This window comes from Nuphar pumila, chromosome 8, assembly GCF_984573655.1.
Source record: "Nuphar pumila chromosome 8, dmNupPumi1.hap1.1, whole genome shotgun sequence".
In the NCBI taxonomy this organism is placed as follows: domain Eukaryota; kingdom Viridiplantae; phylum Streptophyta; class Magnoliopsida; order Nymphaeales; family Nymphaeaceae; genus Nuphar; species Nuphar pumila.
The window spans coordinates 31,891,354-31,909,212 of record NC_143256.1 but is presented as its reverse complement, the minus strand read 5'-3'; the positions used below and the strand labels follow the sequence as shown (position 1 = coordinate 31,909,212).

The 17,859-nt window shown below is 36.7% G+C and overlaps 1 pseudogene; it reads left to right on the top strand.

The window, feature by feature from the left end:
• The first annotated feature begins 332 nt into the window (after nucleotides 1-332).
• Nucleotides 333-17,859, top strand: part of LOC149829880 (adenylate kinase 4-like) — a 44,823-nt pseudogene continuing 27,296 nt past the window's right edge.

The window sequence follows — 17,859 nt, the reverse complement described above, 5'->3', positions numbered from 1 at the left end:
ACTTGGGGTTTTCTCACACTTTCCTCATCATAAAAATAAAAAATAAAAATTCGAAACAAGTTTTTTTTTTCGAGTGAGCTTACCATGAGCTCAAGCTTGGCTTAGCTGATGGTATGAATGACAAAAAAATGAGAAACCTTTGTTCGCAGTTTGTTCAAGTCGTTTACCAGCCCTATTTAAAACAACCCTATATCTATGTCACAGAAGTACTTATTGATCTGATATGCTATTCTTAATTTTTAAAAAAGACAATATTGACATGTCCCGTGTCATTTTAACGTGTCCACAATTGTCAAATTGGAATCCCCAAGTTAGTTGGACTAGAAGGATCGATGACCCAAGTTTGCAAAAGCAGAGAAAGCAGGTGAGGGGCATTTTTGTCGCAGGTGTAACTTGGAACTTGTCTATTGGGACAATAAAAGTGTTTTGTTTTTCTGAGAGCCATTTGGAAGGTTCAGTCTCTCTCTCTCTCTCCCTAAAGTCCCTTTCTCTCTTTATTTCTTAGAACTCTGTATAGAGAGAGAGAGAGAGAGAGAGAGAGAGAGAGAGAGACGAGTTTGACGGATCTAGCGGATGTACCCTCTATCGAGCTGATGACGAAGCTCCTCCGTCGGATGAAATGCACGAACAAACCAGACAAAAGGCTAATTTTAATCGGTAATTTCTATTTTTTTTTATTTTTCCTGTTTTTTGGGGAGATTTGTTAGGATGGTATCTCTTCAAATGTGATTTTGGAGGACTAGACGGGTTTTTACCTTGTTTTGAAACGATTTAAAATTATTGGCGTCAGGAAAAAATCTCATGGGAAAAGAAAAGTTTGCCTATGAGAAGCTTTGATATGAGAACTTTTCAAAAAGTTTGCAATTATTGACTGTTTGCTGTGGTGGCCATTTCTCATAATAGCTGCTTTTTGCATATAGCCAAACATCATCTTTTCTGCAAATCCTTCTCCCCGGTAAGATACCTCTTTGGATTAGCCATGATTGATATCTTTGGGTTCTCCACCAATGCCACTCTACAAAATGTTGTAAATGCAAAATTGATGGTTCAAGAACAAAACCGCACCCTTAAGATTACCATAATTCCATTAAATGGAACAAATTATCTCAGCTGGTCTAAGACAATCAGTTTATTTCTTAGTTGCAAAGGGAGGTTGGGGAATGTAATAGAAAACATCCCTCATCCAGATCAAACTCATGCTGCGTATGACGAATGGAAATCCTCCAACCATTTGGTGATGTCTTGGCTGCTTAATTCAATGGATCCAAGTATTGTTGAAGGTTTTCTTTTTTTAGAAACCACCCAAAAAATGTGGGAAAGTATTTATGGAGCACAAAATAATCTTGCTCGAATTTATCAAATTTAGCAAGAAATTGCTCTTTACAATCAGCAAGATAAGTCATTTCATACTTATCTTGGTGATCTTCGAGGTCTATGGGACGAGCTTGCTCAGTACCGCCCTACCACTGCTAATCCCGAGTTCATTAGAAAAAGCACAGAGGAGGATAAACTTTTTAAAATGTTGGCAGGACTTAGGCCAAAGTTTGAATCTCTCATAAGTCAAATTCTCATGTCATCACCGTTACCAACCTTTAATAATGTGTGCTCGATTATTTGACATGAGGAGACCAGATGCAAGGTCATGAATCCATCTTCACAACTAGCTGAGATTGTGTCTAAAAAATGGCATTTAAGGCTAATCATGGTCATGAACATCAACTTCCTACTGCAGCCAGTGTCACTGATCAGAAAGACATTTCAAGAAGACTAAAATTGCGTTGCAGCTATTGTAAGAAGGCTGGTCATACAAAGGACAGATGCTGGGATCTTCATGGTCGACACTCTAAATTGAAGCCCACTAGTTTTGCATATAAAAAAAGAGACTCTTCTGCGGCAAATTTAGTCTCTATTGTTGATCTCGCAAATGCCTTGCAGCAGCTCAACAAAGCCTATGTTGTTGTCAGTCAACTAGTTGACTCACTTCCTGAAGATATGATAGGTAATATTTTCTCTTTTGTCTCCAAGACTTTACCTAAAAAATGGATTGTTGACACCGGGGCTTTCGACCACATGATTGGTTAAGTACTTCAGTTGTATGACATTCAACACTCAAAGGAGAAATTTGTTTGCATTGCCGATGAGAGCAAGGTTCCTGTGAAGGGAATCAGTAGAACTCAGTTTTTTGATAAATATGATCCTTCAAACATTCTTTACATTCCAAGCTTTCCTGCTAGTTTACTATCAGTTAGTCGCATTACTAAGAGTCATGATTGCTTAGCCATTTTTTCATCTGACAAGGTGGTTTTTCAGGATCAAAGGACACAAACAGTGATTGGTAAAGGGCATCAACATAATGGCATATATTTTTTGGATGATAGTGCTAAGGCTCTTGTTGCATACAATCTCAAAGAGTTAAGCATGTCGATGGGTTTACAAGATCAAGTATAACAACAACGGCTCCATCGAAAGGTATAAAGCCAGGTTGGTTGCAAAAGGCTACACTCAAATAGAAGGAATTGACTATAATGAAACTTTTGCCCCTGTAGCTAAAATGAACTCCATAAGAGTTCTGTTATCTGTAGCCACAAATAAGAACTGGAAAATGTTTCAAACTGATGTGAAAAATGCCTTTTTTCACAAAGATCTAGAAGAAGAAATATACATGAAATTACCTCCAAGCCTTCATGTTCAAAATCATGAAAAGGTAGCTTGCAAACTAAAAAAAGCTCTTTATGAGCTTAAGAAGTCTCCACGAGCTTGGTTCATTAAATTGAGTATCGCCCTTTTTAAAATGGGTTTTAAAAGAAGTTCTGCTGATCACTCCATGTTTGTTTCTATTCAGGACTGCTATCATCCTTGTATATGTTGATGACATAATCATGACAGAGAATAATGAAGTTTTGATTGAGAAAGTAAAAAAAGAGAGTTCATCACAAATTTGAGATCAAAGACCTGGAAACTCTTAAATACTTTATGGGCTTAGAGGTTGCCCACTCAAGCAAAGGAGTTTTTATCTGTCAAAGAAAGTATATACTTGATCTCCTTAAGGATGCTGGGATGCTTGGCACCAAGCCTATAGACACTCTTGTTGATTCCTGCAACAAGCTAAGGAAAGATGAGGGAAAATCAGTGGAGGATGTTGGCAAGTTCTAAAGACTTGTTGGTCATCTTATCTACCTCACCGTCACTCAGTCGGATATAACATATGCTGTAAATTTGATAAGTCAATTTATACATGAACCCAAAGAATAACATCTCGAGGTAGTTCTTAGATATCTAAAAGGGTCAACAGTAAAGGAAATCTTGATGAAAAGAAATGGTCATTTAAATGTTGTCGGGTATACAAATGCGGATTGGGCTGGAGATCTAAATGATAGGAGATCCACATCAGGATATTGTGTTTGTTGATGGCAATTTGGTAACTTGGCATAGTAAGAAGCAAAGTGTTGTTACATGATCTAGTGCTGAAGTCGAATATCACTCTATGGCTCTTGGAACCTGTGAACTGATTTGGATCAAGTCCCTGTTATCAGATATGGGGATCAAAGTTGATAAACTCATGGATTTGTTGTGCGATAATCAAGCCACCATTTATATTGGAGCTAATCCAGTTTTTCACGAACGAACAAAATATATTAAGCTTGATTGTTATTTTGTTCATGAAAAAATTCAGTCTCAAGTCATTAAAACTCCTCATGTCAAGAGTCAAGATCAACTTGCCGATGTATTCACTAAAGCTCTGAGAAAAACAAAAATATCATGATATCATAAGCAAGTTGAGGCAGATTGACATCTGCCTACCAACTTGAGGGGGAGAGTGATGGCATTTTTTGGATAGGATACACTCTCCTTAAGTTTAGGAATTTGAGATTCCAGGTATCCTTATCCTTGCTACTTACCATTGTTATCCATAGCAAGTTTGGCCACCTCTTGATTTGTTACTATCTTGAAGAATCAAGAATGTCCTATTTATGTGGGTGATTGTAACCAAAACTGTGTGAAAAAAAGATAATGAGAAATCCTCTTTCCTCCATGGATGTAGGCTAAAATGTTGAACCACGTAAAAGTGTTTTTTTGTTCTCCTTTTGTTCTCTCTTACTTTTCTACACCTTGTGCTTATCATCACGTGAATTGTTGGTTCGTAACAGTGGTGTGAGAAAAAAAAGGGTGGAAATTTTTGAGATTTTTTTTCCTTGTTTGTGTATGATGCAACCTTTTTGATAAAGTGTTTTTTTAAAAGATATTTTTTTTCAATAAAATTGCCCGTGTAAACCATTTATCAAATTATAAAAACCAGCTCACACAAGTGGTGAAGTCCAGGTCAATCACAGGGAACGTGCTTAAATACTTTTGTACCCCACACAGATACAATCTTTATTGCCGTAAAATAAAAATAATTAACTAATTAAAATGAGTTACCCTCTGTAGAGGGCTAAAAAATAATAAGGCCGTATTATAATTTTAAATTAAAAGAAATGACCCTAAAACTAAAAGAAAAGAAAAAGGTCTTCTTTGCTTGTGGTCTAGCCCCTTGTAATGCACTGCTTAGGCTACTAATATTTTATTCATATTGCTCTTCTAAGGGCTCTTCGCACACACAAAGGCTTCCCTGCAAAATACAAAAAGAAAAGAAAAACACAAAAACAACTGCAAGAAACAATTTATAAAAACAAATGTTAGTTATATGTGAGCAAAAAATCAGAATTAAAACTAACTACTTTTAACAAACTAACGACTTGTAACAAATTGAAAACTTGTAACAAACTAAAACAACTACTACTTGCAATTCAAAAAAACGTTAACTCTAACTAATTCTCATAAGGATAAGAATCAACAAAATATCTAATCTAACTAAATATAAAACTACTCTAACTATTCTAATAAGCTAACAAAACAAATCTTCACTAATAAAACTATTCAATATTAATTTAACCACCTAACTACAAACCGTTACCTATGACTAACTAATGAATGAGATGCAGCAATGTAAAAGAATTTGTTCTAGACTAAGTACCCAAATTGAATGCTTGGCTAAATAACTAACGCCGAAAGATTAACTTAACTAATAGAAATTCTAATATCAGGCTAACTACTAATTACCAAAAAGAATTAAATGAAGGATCTAAACTATTAACTAAAATATTCTAAAACAACTCTACCTAATTACTAACGCAGCTGTGCATAAAACTTGTAGCCCGAAAACTGCCCAGCATTAATCATGCTGGGTGACATGATTAACAACAACTAGACTCACACGATCTGGTTCACGCATAGAAAAAAAATTCTGAATGAAAATGTTGAATCCAAAACATGGATTTTGAACAGATCACGTTGATCGAATTACAATGTGTTCAGCAATCATATGATTTGGACACACACACTACTGTGTATTCTCACTGAAAATGCTGCACCCACGCAAATTACTGCACGCTATGGTAGATCAGATTTCTAAACAAAATTGCAGTTTATGAATCTGATTAGTTATAAAAAAAAATTGAATCAAACATGGGCAGCGTGGTCACGCTGATGGTGTGCGTGCTCTGGTCAGACACATGGGTTGTTGAAGATGTTCCAGCAAAAACCAGAAAAACAATATTTCCAAGTCGCTTACTTCACTATATCTAAAAATATCTTTTAGTGCTATGCCTGTTCTAGCAGCACTGGGTATTCTTCGCGCACAGCACGATAAATCAGAGAAGCGTGGTCTCACGGTCACTTCCACCGGAAGGATTGAGAAGAAGTGGCCTTTCTCCGATCTTGCACCACCTCCGACAAACAGGAAAGAGAACCAACGAAAGATGGGACAAGAAAGCAAGAAGAATACGGGGGAGAAAGGAGAGAAAATAGCAAGAACCAACTGGGATTGAAAGGGGGGAGAGAAGATAGAAGAGAGAGAGAGAGAAGAGGGCTGGCATGAATCCTTAGAGGAAGACGCCCCCTCTCTCTTCTAAACTATTATTTATAATGTGATTCTAAAAACTCCTATTTATTTATTTATTTTAAATTCTAAAATCTACACTTTTGAAAATATATTTTCAGTAAACCTCCCCAAACTAATTAAAATCCTAATTAGACACTCCTAACACTACAAGAAATCAGTGAATTGGCGACGACCCTACTCCATCGCTGACATGTTTAGCGACAGATTAGCGTCGGAGTAACGACATATGACTTTCATTATAAAATTATAGTTGCTAATTAGCGACAGAAACTATCTGTCACTAGTTCCGTCGCTAATTTGTGATGAATTAGCGAACGACAAGTTCCGTCGCAAAGTCATCGTTATTATACGAAGATTTTGGTTTTGCAACAGATTAATATCTGTCGCTAATGTCGTCGCTAATATAGCGACGAACCCAACGCTGAATTAAGATCCGTCGCAAAAACAATGACCAGCTAGTAAATAGCGATGAATTAAAATCCGTCCCTAATCCGTCGCTAAATTGCATACTGATACCAAATAGCGACGAATATTTTCGTTGCTAATTCATCGCAAAAAAGGAAAAAAAATAAAAAAAAATGTTTAAAACATAAATATCGAGAAAAAAATTCTCGTAATACAATTTGTATTTCCTGTACAATTTATATTTTCTGTGAATAAAATACAAAGTACACATCAAAACACATATAAAAGGAAACTAAAACAATTAATCGATCTACTATAAAATTCGCAAGTTCTAATTATTTACAATTGAACATTTAAAATTTTTAAACAAAAAGAAGGTGCAACAAATACAACACATGAATCTAATCATCGCCAAGATTCTGTGCGTCCTCTTCTTCATTGTCTCGATCTGCGCCTTCAGCTCCACTACGCTGATTAGCGCCAACAACCTATAAAAGAAAAGAAAGGTTAGTATTGATAAACAAAATAAACTGAAATAAATTATATGCAATGCATCTAAGTTAAGGCAATCAAAGTAACATGAAATCTAACGACATACAATTCATAACATGAAACTTTCATACCTGAGATTCACCTGCAGACGAAGTTCTCCTATTCTGAAAAAAACTGCTCAACTCATTACGGACAACGTCAGAAATTGCTTCATGTAAGTAGTCACGCATTGTGTCCTTAACGAGCTGACGTATACCATCCCAAGAATTAGGCGGGTCAGTCGGATGCTTGGAACTGATGCTAATGGGAGAACTCTGTGAGCAGTGACTGGAGGAAGCAACGACTGGTGAGGTGTTCATATTACTCCCAAACCCGAACACACGACCCTTTTTGGGTTCACCTGTTGCAGTCACCCATGTTGCAAGATCAAAAGGTGGATGTTGAGTGGAGTCATCGCCATATCGCTCTATCATCTGTTGTTCATATGACTCCTACAAAGTAATGATTACAATATGAATTAAGAATTAAGAATTACAATATCTATGATAATTTGTATATTACAATGATTATTAATACAATAAATACATACCGTTGTCGTTCTTGCCTTCTCTGATACGAACTCTCCTGTGGTCTTACGTTTATATGTTTCAACAAATACATCCTTCTATGACACAATGCCTCATTTTTCTGCTTTCTACGAAGTTAAATGATAAAAGAATTATTTAACTGGTTTGCAATCATACTTATAAAATTGACAATATATATATTGATGAGTTACCATTTTCTTCAGGTGGCTCCCAAAAGTCTTAGATTCACCTGTGTGTAGATGGGCATCAGGCATTTTTGCTCGGTTTTGTGCAGCTTTCGCTGAGTGGTTTCAAAATTCATGCTCCGCCCACTTGTCGCACATTGCATCCCAAACATCTGACCTGATAGTAGGAGGTTCATGACCCTTCCATTCTAGTGGATCATTTATCCTGCCAGATGTTTTTCTTGCTGCAGACTTCATATTATGCAGCATGTCTGCAAATCGATTGGCATCCACCTTCTGCCACACCTTTCTTGCATCATGTTCTTCTATCGCAGTCGCGAAGCGATTCGAAGCCTACAAATATTTTCAGAAAGTTAGTAGACATGACTATAACAAAAAATTAAATATGAAACACATTAACTATAAGAAACAATTGTATACCGTGAATGAGGACCACAATCTGTCCAACACTTCCTTCGGATACTCTTTCCATTGAGCGAATGGTCCTGGTAGATGTTGAAGTAGTGAATTTCTAGTATCTCGTATTACTTCTTGTGGCTCGAACTTCGCGTTGCACATGAATTGATACACATTAACTATCGATATGCAATATTTATAAGATAAGTAATAAGTGAAAATAAAATACTTACGGTCGATTATCGATATACACTATTTGAATGAGTCTTCTTGTGTCAGACTAAGAAGACCCTGCATCCTGCGTTAACTCGTAACTTGTATGAACAACTGGTGTAGGTGGGTCATGTATAGGCGAAACATCATCTGTAGAAAAATATGTTAGAAATTCTCAGAATACGCATTTAAACTAATCAAATATATAATTAGTTAAATGATATACCTATCAAAGCAGCCCGTGAAGATGAAGGATGAGACTGGATAACACTGGATGAATGACTACTGTAACCTCCATGAACCATATTCTAACAAATAAAAAATGTCATGCAATACATTCAAATAATTTGAAATCATTCACATCAAGTATTGCAATGCATCAAAATCATTCAAACACGTTACAATACATTCAAATCATAACTCGATACGAATCGAAGATACATAATCAAAGAATAAAAAATAATTTTGTATAACATTCAAACATTGGAATACCTTTAAATCATTCACATTATTGCAATATATTTCAATACATTCAAATAATTCAAACCATTCACATCAAGTATTGCAATACATTCTAATCATTCAAACACGTTACAATACATTCAATAGAGGTTTGTATTACAAGATTTTGCTCACTAGCTCAAGAATTCTTCTTCATCACTTGTTTGACTTTCATATTCTTCCTCTTCCTCTTCTTCTTCTTCTTCATTGTTTGACCATTCACTTGGTATATCATTTGGATCACATTCTTCCATAAATGAAGTATCGACCAATGGAGATAAGACATGCATATCATGCATGACATCGTGACCATAAGAGAAGTCATAGATATCATTTGATTGATAGTAATCACTCTCTTCAGTTAACTTGTCTTCCTGTAATTGATCATACTTAGGGTATAGTTTGGACTTCACCTTGCACACTACCCACCATTCATTTTTATTTGACTTCTTTGTACTCGGATATGAAGTATAGTAAACTTGTTGAGCTTACGAGGCTAATATGAATGGTTCATATGTTCTAAACCTTGATTTATAATTCACCTCCACAATGCATGAGGCTTTGTCAACTCTTGTTGCAGTTGGATCAAACCAATGACACTTGAATAAAACTATCCTATTATTTATGCCTATGTAAGTCAACTTCATTATTTCCTCTATAACACTGTAGTAATCATGTTCATTTTAACCGTAACTGCTACCCTTGACACACGCGCCACTATTCATCATTGATTTGTTTATATCGTAGTCTTTTATATGGAATCAATAACCATTTACGATGTATCCGTTGTAACATTGCACAACTTTGGTCGGACCATTTTGTAAATCACATATTCTTTGATCTTTAACATCACCACGGTGAACCTACAAACATAAACAATGAAGAAGACAATTTATGATCACAAATAATTAACTTAGTGTTGTTTACACGTAGACAATTTATGTCATCGTCCTTACCAACTCTTTCAACCACTCCATAAACCTAGTTTCGCATTCTTTTTGCACTTCTGCATCAGTGAGATGTGAAACTTCTCTTCACAACTCCAGATCAAATAGTCTGCACTTAACAAATACTTATATTACCGAACCATGTATGCACATATAGAACATAAAATGATTTAGATTTGTGTTACGTCTACATGTACTTACTCGATGTATGGGTCGATCACTGAGCAATTAAAAAGAATATAGATTTGTGTTGCGTCTTGCTCTCGATCTGTCAAGAGTCTTGATCGACAACTACAAAATGCATGCCCAAGTGGTTGAAATATCGACAGTTTGTCAGCTATAGTAAATTGTTCTCCATCATCGTTACGAGGTGGGCATGTGTAACGTGTTGGAATGTGAGGTTCAAAGTACATAGATGAGAAATTTGAAATCTCTTCTAAAATGTACACCTTACAAATAGAGCCTTCTACTCTTGCTTTATTTCAAACCTTTTTTTTTAGGTCAAACATGCATCTATCAAAAATATACATCTCAAATTTGAAATATTTGTCATTGAAGAGAAAAATATAAGAAAAAATATACCTTTCAAATGGGTACATCCACCGATATTGCACATGACCACCAACCCTTAGTTCATATGGCAAATGTATGATCAAATATTCTATAACATCAAAAAATGTTGGCAGAAATATCTTCTATAGCTGACAAATAGTAGTGATAACAGAATCCTCAAGATTCTTTACTTCAGATACAACGACTTTCGATGCGCGCAATGTTCTAAAAAATCTACTCAACTCAGATAATACCCCCCATATAGGTTTGTCTAACATATCATGGAATGCTAGGGGTATCAATCGTTGCATAAAGATATGACAATCATGGCTCTTCAACCCATATAACTGTCCATCGCCGATCTTCACAGCCCGAGCAATGTTAGAGACGTATCCATCTGGAAATCTCAATTGTCTCAACCATTGACATACCTGCTTTATTTGATCAGGTCGAAGCACGTATCTTGCCTTTGGTTTCAGTATTTTGCCATTATACTATTTGAGTTTCAATTATGGTCTTTTACATATTACTTTTAAATCCATATGAGCCTTCGAATTATCCTTCATTTTTCCTTTAACATTCATTACTGTATTAACACATTATCAAACACAATTTTCTCCACATGCATCACATCCAAATTATGTCGTATCAATAAGGTCGACCAATATGGTAGTTCTCAAAATATAGATTTGTTTGTCCAATTGTGATCCTTCTCAAATCCAAGGAAGGGCGTCGAACTACGGGCATCTGTTAATACATCTGGAAAGTATCGCAATCTTCTTAAAATCTCTATGCCAGACAATCTTGTTGGTGGACCTTCCATTTCAGTTGTGCTTGCTCAAAACACATTCTTTTGTCTTCGAAACGGATGGTCGCTGGATAGAAATTGACGATGACAGTCAAACCAGCACAACTTCCTTTCATGCGTCAATCTAAATGATTTTGTATCCTCCATGCAGTACGGCCTTGCCAACCTCTCATGTGTGGTCAAACCAGATAACATAACATATGCAGGGAAGTCACTGATTGTCTATAGAACAATGGCCTTTATATTGAAATTTTATTTTTTTTGGGCATCATACGTGATTACACCGTCACCCCACAATACTTTTAGTTCATCAATCAATGACCTTAAATATACATCAAGATTTTGGCTAGGTGAGGTCGGACCAGGGATCAATAGAGACAAGAAAAGATTCTGACACTTCATACACAAGCTTGGTGAAAGGTTGTATGAAGTTACAAATACTGGCCAACATGAGTATGGAGTTGATCTACCCCTAAATGGATTAAATCCATCTGTACATAGACCGAGTATAACATTTCTTACTTCCATTGCGAAGTTCTGATGAGTACGATCAAAGTACTTCCAAGCTTCCGCGTCAACAGAATGCGTGATCTTGTTTTCATCATGTCGAACTTTATTTGCATGTCATCTTATGTGTTTAGCTGTCCTTAAAGACATATACAATCGTTGCAATCTAGGGGTGATAGGAAAGTAGCAGAGAAACTTGTATGAAACTTCTTTTGATCTCGTGCTACCATTGACTCTTGTCTTTGGCTTGAACCGAGGATGCCCACATGACGGGCATGATATGTTGTTTTCCAGATCCTTGAAATACAACATGCAGTGATTTGGACAAACATTTATCTTTTGATACCATATACTTAGAGCGTTAACCATAACCTTCGCACGATAGAAATTTTATGGCAATTTCTCATCTTTGGGCAACATACTCTTCACTATCATGCACAAATGGTCAAAACATGATTGACTCAAATTATACTCGGACTTTAAATTCAGTAGTTGAAAACTGTAGACAAGATAGTGTGACTCTCGCAACCATTCCAAAGTGGCTCATGAACATCTCTAAGTAAATCATAAAATCTACTAGCTGCATCATTTGGTGCTTCTTCCTCTACCCCAATTGTTACATCACTAGAACCCATAGCAGAACCCAGTTATGTTCCTACAACATCAAATATCAAATCCATATATGGATTATCGTGCACCACATCCACCTGTGCGCCAAAATTGTTCTTAAATTCTTCATCATGAAAGGTCCAATTCTGATAATCACTCACAAAACCCTTCCTGTATAGGTGATGTCTAACGCCATGAGATTCTACAAATCGATTGTTCTTACAAATCTTATAGTGACACCTAATCCGACCTGTGGGATCCATTGTACTGACACTTGCCGTTGTAAATTCAATAAAACTTTCAACATCATCCATATATTCATGCGATACCTCATTATCAACTATCCTACGATACATTCATTCACGATTTGTAGTCATTTTATCGTATGATGTTACGAATAGTATCCTAACCAATTAAAATAGAATCATCAGAATGTTATGATAAAGAAAATAACAAATATATCATGCAATATATTATGCATGTTATATATTTGATATATATCACACACACACACACATATATAATATAAATATATATAATGTCATACAATTACAAGAACTATGATGCATGCATTGATAACTTAATATTTTCATGTGCAGACTATTCATAACATGATACATTCATTTGAAGCATGCTTTCATTATACAATTTCACATGAAAGTCATAATCAAATTGAAAGTAACTCCATGCAAGCATAGATACAATCACATCAAACATTGCAATACATCCAAATCATTTATATAAAAAAAAGTCAAACATATACCTGCAACAAACACACTCCAATATCCTGCTAACTACTACCATGCCTAGCATGGAATCCGTACTCCAAAAATAAGAATACTTTTATTCATATACATTAAAATCATGTTCAACATGATCTCTAAACTCCATCAAAACAGTCCTAGATATCAACAACTAAGTGAGTATGTGAACAAAAAAGTGTTGCATCCAAAAAATTAAATAACATGTGATGCACTTACATCACTTACTCACCACGGGTATTTACCCGATTTGAATTTTTTTATACCGAAAATTCTTTACAAACACAGTGCTCAGAGCTCCTTATATTTACTAAAGAACAGTAAAACCTGCTGAAAATCACACCAAAAACTTAGTTGAATGCTATAAATAAAGTAGGAAATCAAAACAAATTAAAACAAAAGAGGCAGGGGGCAGAGCCCCCACTGCCTGTCTGAAACACATAGAGGCAGAGGGCTTCGCCCCTTGCCTGTCGAAAAACCTGAGCCGTAAAGGCCTCGACCCCTGCCTAACGGGAGGAGGTAAAGGTCCCTGCCTGCCGAAAAACAAAGAGGCAGGGGGCCTGTCTGAAACACATAGAGGCAGGGGGGCTTCGCCCCTTGCCTGTCGAAAAACACAAGCGGCAGGGGGGCTTCGCCCCTTTCCTATCGAAAAACCTGAGCGGCAGGGGCCTCGGCCCCTGCCTGACGAGAGGAGGCAAAGGTCCCCGCCTGCTGAAAAACAAAGAGGCAGGGGGCAGAGCCCCCACTGCCTGTCAGAAACACACAGAGGCAGGGGGGCTTCTCCCCTTGCCTGTCGAAAAACATGAGCGGCAGGGGGACTTCGCCCCTTGCCTGTCGAAAAACATGAGCGGCGGGGGCCGAGGCCCTTGCCGGGCCTCGCTCTGCCTGCCGAGCCTCACCCTGCCTGTCGAAAATCCTGAACGGTAGGGCCGAAGCCCTCGCCAGACGGGAAGAGGCAGTGCCTCGCCCTGCTTGTTGGAAAGACCCGAGCAGCAGAGGCTGAGGCCCTTGCTTGATGGGAGGAGGCAAAGGGCCCCGCCTGTCGAAAATCCATAATGGCAGGGCAGAGGCCCTTGCCGAACTGGAGGAGCGAAGAGGAAGAAGAAAAATAGGGGGGGGGGGTCTCCACCTGAGGGGTCACCAGACAGGGGCCGACGGGAGGAGGTGGTGGCGGTCGAAAAATATAGCGGAGAGAGAGAGAGAGAGAGAGAGAGAGAGAGAGAGAGAGAGCAGACAAGCAGCAGGACGAGGGGCAACTGGAGGCCAGCTAGGGGCCAACAGGAGGAGGGCCGGGAGGCAGGTCGGACGACGACGGGAGGAGGGCCGAGCGATGATGGGAGGATGGCCGGGGGGCGACAGGAGGCGGGTCGGGGGGGCGACGAGAGGCGGGTCGGGGGGGGGGGGGGGGCGACGAGAGGCGGGCCGACGGGAGGAGAAAACAGAAAAAGAGAAAGAAGGGAAAAAAATTAGGGATTTACGGGAAAATTAGCGACGACCTATTTTCATCGCTAAGCCATCGCTATTGGGCGAGTACGTAGCAACAAAATAGTTATGGCGTTGATCCATCACTACAATGCAAAGGATATGATGACAGAATAAATTCCATCGCTAATCCGTCGCTAATTAACGATGAATTATCAACAAAATACTTTCTGTCACTAAAATCATATATAATCAATATTTTAGCGACGAATATCTTTCTCTCGTTAATCCATCAACAATTTGCGACAGATTTTTTCTGTTGCAAAGGTTTGTCGCTAATTAGGGTTTTTCTTGTAGTGTAAACTATTTAAAACACTTCAAAACATGCAAACAGGGCCTAGGCTATGCATTTTTATTGCATTTTGAATTTAAAGCCATATCTTTGAAAAACGTTGGTAAGAATGGATTTTTAAATTATTTTTGTATGGATCATGCATAAAAATATGAATCTAAAATGCATAATTTATGCATGATCAAATTCTCCCATGCTTATCGTTTGCAAGTCTCCGAGCAAACTAACACTGATAAATCAAAATATGCAAACCAAAATCTAACTCACTTTCGTAGGAATCACTGTTGCATTTAGCGTATGCAACAAGCACTTTAAACTCCTGGGTTACCCCAGTGGACGAGTGAGATCTCATGAGGGTTTGCAGTGACGCTACTCACAAACATCTCTGTCATGTATACATAAAGATTCAACTTCAAGAAGCATTAGGCAATTAAGAAGTTTGTCTATGCAAATATTTCATGCTATTACACTTTCACAACGTGTTTAGAGTCTCTACATGCCACCACAGGAGAAAAACTTTTCTCTTTACTTTTCTAAATATCGTAATCATTTATGCTTTATTCACAGAAAATCAAATGTACACATGTCATTGTTCATTTATCCTCATTTATATGTTTTCTAAACAAGTTACCCAAAATTATTCCTAAGTAGTGAACTTTGTCTTTATGCTCTTGCTTTTCTTTTCTTTTTTCTTTTTCATTTTTTTACACTTTTTCTTCTTTCAGTTGAGCACTATATCAAATTTTCAGTTTTCGTGACCCGTGTAATGAACTTTGGGTCGGTGACTCTCAGGCCAGATGACATTAGGGCACCAGATACAAAACATCCCTCAGACTTAATTGCTCGGGTCACTAGACCTTCTATTTTTATAGCCTTACGTATAACTTTCTTCTTGTCGTGTGCAATGTCAACATCTCTTAGGCTCTCTATAAAGTTCATGTAACGAACTTTCGGGTCGATGGCTCTCAAACAAGATGACTTTAGGGCACCAAGTGTAAACACACCTCAGGCTCTACTTGCTCAAACCAAATAGGTCACAGATATTAACTTAGACAAATAAGTGATTTCCTTCATTATCTTTTTCGATATGGGAATCAAACACTTCAACTTGTATCTGAGCCCAATTACTAGGGAACAACGAAGATGTATATACTACAACAAACTAGTGGATTAGCGATGACCTAAATCCGTCGCTAATCTGCCGCTAATCCGTCGCTAACCACATTAGCGACAGATTAGCGTTAGAGTAGCGACAGATATCTTTCATCACGAATTTTTCGACGCTAATAAGCGACGACATATATCTGTCGCCCGTTCCGTCGCTAAGTAGCGACATACTGTATCTGTCGTCAGTTTCGTTGCTAAGTTGCAATGGCATAACGAATGACAACTTCCGTCGCAAGGTCGTCGTTACTAAACGACGACTTCGGTTTGGCGACGGATTTACAGTCGTCGCTAATCTGTCGCTAACTTCAACGGTAATAATAAATAGTGACAGATATATCCATCACTAATCCATTGCAAACAAGGAAAAAAATAAAAAAAATATTTGAAAATTAAATATCGAAAAAAAAGTTATCGTGCTACAATTTATATTTCCTCTACAATTTATATTTCCTGAGAATAAAAAATAAAGTACACATAAAAATACATATAAAAGGAAATTAAAACAATTAATCGTTCCACTTTAAAATTCTCAAGTTTTAATTATTTATAATTCAATATTTACATTTTCGAAACAAAAAGAAAGTAGAACAAATTTAACACATTAATCTAATCATCGCCAAGATTTTGTGCGTCTTCTTGTTCATTGCCTTGATCTGTCCCTTCAGCTCCACTAGGCTGATTATCGCCAACAACCTACACAAGAAAAGAAATGTCAGTATTGATAAACAAAATATATTGAAATAAATTATACACTATATGTGATTCTATCATGAATGATATGTGTTCTAAGATAATAAAAAAACTCTATATGTGATTATATCATGCTCATATATGTTCTAAGGCAGTAAGAAAAACTCTATATGTGATTCTACCATGCTCATATGTGCTCTAAGGGAGGCAAAAAACTGTATATGTGATTCTATCATGCTCATATGTGTTCTAAGGCAGTCAAAAACTGAATATGTAATTATAGCATGCTCATATGTGTTCTAAGGCAGTCAAAAAAACTTTATATGTGATTCTATCATGCTCATATGTGCTCTAAAGCAGGCAAAAAACTTTATATGTGATTCTATCATGCTCATATGTGTTCTAAGGCAGTAAAAAAACTTTATATGTGATTATATCATGCTCATATGTGTTCTAAGGCAGTCAGAAAAACTCTATATGTGATTCTACCATGGTCATATGTGCTCTAAGGCAGGCAAAAAGTTGTACATGTGATTCTATCATGCTCATATGTGTTCTAAGGCAGTCAAAAAACTGAATATGTGATTATAGCATGCTCATATGTGTTCTAAGGCAGTCAAAAATTTGATGCAACCTTTTTGATAAAGTATTTTTTTTTAAAAGATATATTTTTTTAATAAAATTGCCCATGTAAACCGTGCATCAAATTATAAAATCGGCTCGCACAAGTGGTGAAGTATGTGTCAAACACATGAAACATGTTTAAATATATTTGTACTCCACATAGATACAATCTTTATTGCCTTAAAATAAAAATAATTAACTAATTAAAATGAGTTACCCTCTACATAGGGCTAAAAATAAACAGGCCTTATTATAATTTTAAATTAAAAGAAATAACCTTAAAACTAAAAGAAAAGAAAAAGGGTCTACTTTGCTTGTGGTCTAGCCCCTTGTAATGCATTGCTTCAGTTGAACCAACATGCTACTAATATTTTATTCATATTGCTCTTCTCGAGGGCTCTTCTCACGCACAAAGACTTCCTTGTAAAATACAAAAAAGAAAAAGAAAAACATAAAAACAACTGCAAGAAACAATTTCTAAAAATAAATGTTAGTTATATATGAGCAAGAAATAGGAATTAAAACTAACTACTTTTAACAAACTAACTACTTGTAACAAATTGAAAACTTATAACAAACAAAAACAACCACTACTTGCAATTCAACAAAACGTTAACTCTAACTAATTCTCATAAAAATAAGAATCAGCAAAATACCTGATCTAACTAAATATAAAACTACTCTAACTATTCTAATAAGC